The sequence below is a fragment of the Mastomys coucha genome, unplaced genomic scaffold (assembly GCF_008632895.1).
Source record: "Mastomys coucha isolate ucsf_1 unplaced genomic scaffold, UCSF_Mcou_1 pScaffold7, whole genome shotgun sequence".
NCBI classification, from domain to species: domain Eukaryota; kingdom Metazoa; phylum Chordata; class Mammalia; order Rodentia; family Muridae; genus Mastomys; species Mastomys coucha.
The window spans coordinates 73,662,520-73,670,920 of record NW_022196913.1 but is presented as its reverse complement, the minus strand read 5'-3'; the positions used below and the strand labels follow the sequence as shown (position 1 = coordinate 73,670,920).

At 42.7% G+C, this 8,401-nt stretch overlaps 1 pseudogene across 1 annotated transcript in view; it reads left to right on the top strand.

The window, feature by feature from the left end:
- Positions 1-7,871: 7,871 nt before the first annotated feature.
- LOC116081549 overlaps positions 7,872-8,401 on the top strand; it is a 3,484-nt pseudogene continuing 2,954 nt past the window's right edge. Inside the window, exon 1 of the transcript XR_004114921.1 lies at positions 7,872-7,948. The product of XR_004114921.1 is annotated as an FGFR1 oncogene partner 2 homolog pseudogene (transcript). The remainder of the gene's footprint in view (positions 7,949-8,401) is intronic.

Genomic DNA, 8,401 nt, shown 5'->3' with positions numbered 1-8,401 from the left:
TTGAGTTTACAGTGGTATTCTCTGATGGCATCTGCTAAAAACCCTAAGATCTGCTAGTGGCAGTTTTTAAACCTAAAAAAATGGGAGCATTTATGACATGACTGTGCTCACCTTTGTGGCATATGTACTAAAATTCAAACAATACATATATTATCACAGTCTCTGTGTAAGTAAGACAAATTCATAAAGTGTTAAAATAGCTAAAACTCTAGACTGGTAGCATTTTCTCCAGCTTTATGATCCTCTTATATTTACATTGAAACGCAAGAAAAATTTTGTCATATGCCTTAAATTGTTACAGATCCTATAGTTTATCAGTGGGTTTCTACATCTTAACTTCTGATACAAGTTTCAAAATGACATTTAGTTTCTTAGGATATTCATACTGTACACTCTTTCTCCCCCTGAGTCCTCTAAACTTCACTACTTTTTCTAGAAAAGGAAAATCAGAGTTAGAGAAGTGGGTTTCAGCTCCTTGAATCTGGCCAGAGAACATAGCCATGAGGTCAAACCTGAGCATAGGTGGCCTGTGTCGCATATCTGTCTGTGACTACCTGCCATGTCTAACATAGGTTTCAGGCAGAATCTGTATAATGATTTCTCCTTGTGCTGGACCTAATATTTAAACAATGAGAAGAGGGGACAAATTTATTGTAACCCTCCAAGAAGGAGGAGAAGGAGGAGGAGGAGGAGGAGGAGGAGGAGGAGGAAGAAGGCCCATCCTTAATGACATTTTGAAGCAAGCCTCGGGTCGCTCAAACCATGCTAGTCCAGTGCCACTGAAGAATTGTGTTTGTGCATGGTGCTAAACCCAGAGCTAATGAAATACTAACCTGAACTATTTCAGTCTTTTAACTTTTTTTATTATAACCTGAACTCCTGACCAAACGAATATCCCAACGCCCATGTATAGTTTCTGAACTCTGGATAGCTGTCAGCAATCCCTCCGCCTTGAAAAGTATCCATTGATCTAGATGCTAGTCATATAACTAACAACATTTTACTGAATGGGTGCAGCCATGTTGGCTGTGAGACTCAGCTAAGTTATGTATCCAGTGCCTTAAACTACAGGTTTCTAGTATATCTTGACATTGGTTTCAAAAACTGGGAAAAGGGTTTTACTTGAACTATAGAGCCATATTCATAGCTATAGCACCCAGTTCTGAGCACTGTAGAATTTTACAGATAGAAGCTTAACAACAGTTTGTTTGTACCCTCCAACATTTGCATTAAAGGTTTTGAGAAAAGAAAGTCATTTATGTACTACAGGGATGCTTTTGAAGTCAGGAATACATATATAATGTATTCAGACCTAGTTTTACTGAATAAGTCACACCAAACCAAGGTGAATAGAAGTGTTAGTCTACTGGCTTATAGGGTGTTTTCTTTGTCTTTCTCTTTAGTACTTAGTGCCTGACAACCAAAGCCAACCCGTTCCTTCTGGCATTGTAAGCTGGGAACCCCTGGCCAACATTTGGCTCATCTGACTATTTGTCTACACCAAGGACTGGCAAGCTTTTTTAGTAAAGACTTACAAAGTAAATATTTGGGGGTTTGTGTTGTCCATATGGTATCTGTCCCCCACTACTCAGCTGTTCCATAATAGCATAAATGTAGCCATGGACAATATGTAAGCAAATAATAATGAATGTACATCAGCAGTTATTAACAAATCCAAAAATAGTAACCAATCCATGTCGTAGTTTGCTAAGCTCTGGTCCAAACTCTTTTCACTTTGCTACGCAACTTATTTTTCTTGTTTCTTGGGCACTGGATAGCTAAAAAAGAAAACATTGACACTTCATGGTTTGTGACAAATCAGATACTTGATATTTACATTAAGATAATTTTGCTTACATAAGAAATAAATAGATTTGTTTTGAGTTTATTCTCAGAGTCCAACTTTGTCTCTTCAAAAAGCAGTTGTTCTTTTACAGACACCACTAAACATGCTGGAAGAACTTCTCCAGCCTCATGCACTGCGCTGATAAGTGCGGTAGACTAACGCACAGATCTCTCATGTCTGACAGCTTAGTTTAAATGCTTGCTTACCCTATGCTACAAAATCCCTTTTCATTTCCAAAATCCCTTGAAAACTAATAAAATGAGTTATCTTTTTCAAGCAAAGATTCAGAATGTATTCTTCACAAACACACACACACACACAACAACAACAACAATAACATACACGTGTCCCATTTGCAGCTCTGGAGTTCCTGTTCTGTAGTGGAAAAAGAAAGAAAAGAGGCAGATTGTGTAGACAAGGACAATTTCATTGCTACTCAAGAGTGATGTGACAGCATCTAAATTTGGCTCCAAAGAAAGCCGGTGTGATGGTGGACATGGCTGAAATGAAGGGAAATGTCAAGCCAAGCTCCTGAGGCCACTCTGGTCCCCAGGCACACAGCACACCATGAATGCTGATGATACATGCTCTGCCACTTTGAAGGCTGCCTTTGCGATGCCAATTTGATAGTGATAGAAAGGATAGAAATATACCAGTTCACTTTATGCAAACTCTGAGGCTTGTTACTAGGGCCGTCTGTGAACAGCAACTACAAACCTAACGTATGTGTCTGGCACCTGTCAGTTCTTCCTTCCCCCCAATCCAGTCTTTTTACTGTCAAAGTTGTGCCCTTTTATAATGACATATAACTGGGATCATAGAATATGAAGCATTTGAGCCTGAATTCTCTCATTTCTTAGCACACATTTATCTTCCCTCCATGTCCTTTATGATTTCATAGTCTTTCAGTAAGATTGCTAGATAAACACCACACATTTTGTAATGCTAAGAACTCAAAACTGAACCTAACATGGTTGTGTGAGGAATTCTGAGATGGCTTCTAATCATTAGACTCATCAACAGTCTGGCTCTTGTTAAGCCATCTAGAAAAAAAATAAAATAATCCACACATACACAGTTTCAAATATAGACCAGTTTGGGGCTTTTGAACACAGTGCTTTAAAATAGTGCTTTAGCAATTGTGGTAAATAGAAGGAAGAGCCTTCCCACCCAGGAGTTCTTGTGCCTGCCACCTTTCCTACCAGCCTGAGGGTACCACCCAACACACTGTCCTGTGCCAGGAGAACAAATCAGTTACAGGAGCTATGGCCAAACTAGGAAAACTCTTTCAATTTGGGTCCTTACTGAGAGTTACTGAGTCCCTAACCACAGCATAAAAGAGAAATATCAAACCCATAGCAAATAAATGATTCTTCAAGATGCACCCAGATGAGCAAGCCATTACTAGAAAGTTCACAGACTCCCAGGCAAGATGCAAGATAGTCTCCATGTTCCAGGAAAGAATCTCCTTCCAAGGGTTCTGGCAAGTCCATAATGGACACAGAGCTGGCCTGTTCCTGTTGGAGCAGCTCGTGTGGACCAAAGCCACTTCACACATTTGAGCTGCTGTCATGCAGACGTGAGGCAGTGCTTCCAGCACATATGTATCCCACTTCCAGAACCTTCCTTTCCGTGGTTCTAATTTTAAAACAGCCTCAGACATTTTCTGCAGTTTGAGCTCTCCACTCTCTGTCCAGAGGCCTCACTTAAGCCTTCTGAACACAATGTGCCTACAAGGAAATGAGCCCGCTTAAGAGTGCCTATTTAGACGCTCAAACCTTAGAATACCACTCACCCAAATACTGCGTGTCTCAAATTGGCAAATACTCATGAGGTCACTAGGTCAACATTGATTGCCTACTATTTTAGTATTCAGTTTAGTGGTTGTTTAGAGCAGTTTTGACTTTGCTTCTTGGAACATTGAACAGAAGGTACAGAGATTTATGATATAATCCAAGTCCCCATGCTTGCAAAGCCTCTCCTTTATCAATGAACTTACACTGATAGATCTTTATCATGCCTTGTCCCTCATCTCCACTAGGGTACCTGTTCTGGTTTGGGGGCTTCTTGTTGTTGTTGAGTTTTTTGTTTTGTTTTGGGGTCTATTATTGTTGCTGTTGTTGTTGTTTGGTTTTGGGGGTTTTTGTCAGCTTGCTACAAGTTAGAGTTATCGGTGAGGTTGGAACCACAATTGAAAAATTCCTCCATAAGACTGGCCTGTAGATAAGCCTGTGGAGCATCTTCTTGATTAGTGATTAATGAAGAAGGGCCCAAACCTTTGTGGGTGGTGCCACCAAGGGGTGGTGGTCCTCGGTGCTATAAGAGGCTGGGGCTGGGCATGCAGGACCTGCAGAAGCAGGGAGATCTCTGTGAATTTGAGGCCACCCTAGTGTTCAAATTGAGTTTCATGGCTGCCAGGGATAAGAGAGAGAGAGAGAGAGACAGAAACAGAGACAGAGACAGAGACAGAGACAGAGACAGAGACAGAGACAGAGAGGAAAGTAGGCTAAGAAGCTGAGCAAGGCAGGGAGAGGAAGCCAGGAAGCAGCATCCCTTCATGGCTTCTGCTTCAGGTCCTGCCTGACTTCCTTCAGTGAAGGACTGTGATGTGGAAGTATAACAAAATAAACCCTTTCCTCCCCAAGTGGCTATAGTCATGGTGTTTCATCACAGCAATGGAAACCATAATTAAGGCAGTACTCTTGGAGGCATGAATTTTGTGATTTGATTAAAGGTCTAAAGACACTCATCCACCATTACAGTATCATATCAAAAACACTCTAAATTTTCTGTTCTCTTCCAACTCTCCTCCCTGCTTAACCTCTGGTCTTTTTCCTGTTTCTGGAACCTCATACAGTTTTGCTCATACACTGTGACCTTCAGAGCCTGGCTACCTTCATCTCTTAAAATTCATCCTCCTTCCATCTCCTCTCTCAGCTTGCTATTTCTGCCTGGTACTGTATAAGGTACCACAATTTATCCATTCATCTACCAGAGGAGATCTTGCTTGCCTCCAAGTCTTGACATCTTATGGTCCTTAGGAATATAAAATGAATGAGACATGAAGACCAGCATCTTGGGGGCTTACTATCTAGTCCCAGAAATAACAAGTATTACTTACTGAGCCCACACTATGTGCCTGGCACTATGTGCTTCATATTTGCTTTGAGTGGCTCATTTTATCCTAACAAATTTATGCAGCAGGGGGGTCTTCTTTATTCTTTACATATTAGAAAACCACACACAGAGCATAGTATCAAGTAAGATGAAAGTGACATCTAGACCATAAATTTAAGGACGCCATAAAAATCTTCCTTCTGGGGTTGTGAGAAGGCCGCTCCTGTACTTACAGAACAGCTAGAGTAAGTTAGTCCTTAAATTAAGTCTTATAAATGCCCTACTGTGTCCTAGCTCTGCACAGAGATTGACTGACTTGGTCGGTATTATTCAGCTGTCGAGTAGCACCACTTAGATTTGAACCAAGACTATTACTCTTACCATATTTTTACTACTGCTGCCACAGTCACATGGAAAAAGTGTCTCTCGGGGCACTTGAACAAATAACATGGGAGACACATGGAGTAAAAGTTTACTGTAAATTAGGTGATGCTCAGAGGAATAGGGGTGGGGCTGCGTTAGTCAGACAAAATGGTCTCTCTGCAATTCTAAAACTCATGCATACAGCCCTTATTTGGGAAAAGGTTCTTTGCAATAGTTATTAAGATTCTCTCTCTCTCTCTTGGAGCTGGTGAAATGGCTCAGCAGTTAAGAGCACTGACTGTTCTTCCAGAGGTCACAAGTTCAAATCCCAGCAGCCATGTGGTGGCTCACAACCATGTGTAATGAGAAACAAATAGAAATCCTATGGGCCGGAGTGAGCGGGGCCTGAGCAAGAGGGAAAAGGGAAGAGGCAGGGAAAGATTCTCTCTCCCAATGTATTTGCGTTTGAGTTCACATGTGTGTTCAGGTGTGCACATGTTTATTCAGGTGCACACATGTATATGGAAGGCCCTGGTTGATGGCAGGAGTCTTCCTTGATTGCCCTCTATCTTATTATTGAGACAGGGTCTATCACTAGAATCCAGGACTCGTCAGCAGAGCTAATCTGGCTATGCCGTTTGCTGTGGAGATTCCCCAAGTTCTAAAATTACCAAATTGCACCCCAGGACTTACAAGTGACCTGAAGTTCTGAGCTCTCATTCTCACATGTGTGCAACAAGAGTTGAGCCACTGAGGAATCTCCCTGGCCTTAACAATTAAGGTTCTTAGAGGGACATCAACCTGGTTTTCTTGGGTGGCCTCTAAAGATAATAGGTATCCTTTAAAAAGATAGAAGAAGGGGAAATCCAGACTTAGTCACTTGAAAATGGAGGTAGAAATGAGGGTCTTGAAATCACAACAGAGAATTCATGGAGCCATGGGAACCTGGAGAAGATCAAGGATGACTCTCCCTTCACAGGGAGCACTGACCTCTTAACCCTTGGTTTGGATTTATATCTCAAGAAGGAAATATATTTATTTCTGTTGCTTCAAGCCACCAAGCATATGACAAGTTGTTGCAGTGACCTAGAAAATGAATATATAGATCAACATGGTCTCTGAAACAGCAGGACATAGGAGAAAACCTCAGCAAACAGACTCTGCATGTGCCGGTGACATGGGGAGGGCCCCTCCACCGGTGACATGGGGAGGGCCCCTCCGTTGGCCTTCAGTGGCTGGATCTGGTGTACATTTAAGAGTTTGGACTAGACTTGAGAAGAAAATGGTGGCATTTGCTTTGACTCTAAGAATACAATATGGATATGAATATAGTCTTAGGACTTTAGTGGCTGAGAGATGGCCCAACCAATAAAAATTCTTGTCACATAAACATGAAGACCTGAGTTCAATCTATCAGCCAATGAGCTCCAGGGTCAGTGTGGTATCCTGCCTCCCCAAAATTGAAAAGGATACCTAATGTTCACCTCTCGCCTCTGGAGCACAGCACTCACAGATATGAATATTCACACACACATTAGTTACCTTTCTAGTTGGTGTCATCCAGCCTATGGTAGAGACAACCTAAGAGAAAAGGTTGATTTGGTTGATGCTTCACAAGTTTTAGTTGAGCACAGTGGAAGATATGATGGTGGGGCAGGTCCTCCCTGGCTGTGGAAATGTAATGGTGCTGCTCACTTGACAATAAGCAAGAAAGAAGAGAGGGTGGCCCAGAACTAGCAGCAAGTAAACTTTTAGAGACCTATCTCCAGTAACCTATTTCTTCCAGCCAAGCCAAGCTTCTTAAAGATCCCAGAGCCTTCTAAATAGTGCCACAAGCTGGGAATTGGATGTTCAAAACACAAGCCTATAAGAGACATTTCAGATTCAAACTTCAAAGACATTATCAGTGTCTTCAGAAATTCCCTGTCAAAACGAAATTAAAGTTCTCTGCTATTCCCTATTTGTGTAAGATGGCATGACGGCACTCAAGAAATGAGGATTTAACTAAAGTATGCACCCATCTTCTCTTACCAGAATGAGCAAGTGTGGCTGCCCTGCAGAATGGAGAGTGACTTCTGAGATGCCCTCATGACAAAACACCTGTGCCCTGGGAGGACATGCAGGGCCAACCAGAACATGGGAGACATGGGGACACATTGTGAAGGAGCAATGGTCAGCAGAGGACCTTGGCCATGCCAACAGTATCAATAAACTGAAGTTGAGGGGAGGAGATAATGAAACAGAAGAGCTCAGATCCAGAGCTGTCAGTCGAGGAGAAGGAATGAACACAGCCAGAGAGCAGGAGAAGCAGGTTGGGTGAAACAGAGGCCTGTTTTAGGGAGCTCTTGGGGACCTAGCCTGGCTCTGGAGGCCACAGGTATGTGCAGTTCACCCCCCTCACTTTAGGGACATACATACAACAACACCCACCCACTCAGTCCCCAGCCAGCCAAGAGGGGACTACTGGACACCAAAAACATCCAATATTCACAGGCTCACTGGGCCTAGAAAACACCAGTTAAATGTGGTTTCAGGCACCACAAACATGGGCACTGTCTCAGATTATAGCTCAAATCACAATGACAGTGGGACTCAACAAGCACAGTATTCAGACACAAAAAGGTGAGCCTTTGAAATCGACCAGAGAGCCCTGGTAGATTGCCTGGCTTAATCTGAATAAACATTACCATGTTAGTTTTAAAGGCTTAGTGTCTCACATACATCTATCTAATGATGGCTCGGGCATGGCTAAGAGAAAGCGCTGGTACAGAAAGGGATGCCAAGGACATGGGGCAGAAGGGGAACCCTCTTCAAAGGGAAAAGAGAAAGATCAGTCTCCCAGTCAAAAAGCAGCTAGAATTCAGAATGCAACAACAAAGGAACCCTTCAAGGACCCTCAATCCTGTCTACCAGAGAGTGCACCACTGAGCGGGTGGGTGAAGGCAAACTAGAGAAGTAAATTAATGAGAGTGAGGACAGCCCCTCCTGACAGGGCAAGCTTTACTATACTACCACTACCACCAGCAGCACCAACACCAGCACTACCACCACCACCACCACCACCACCACCACCAC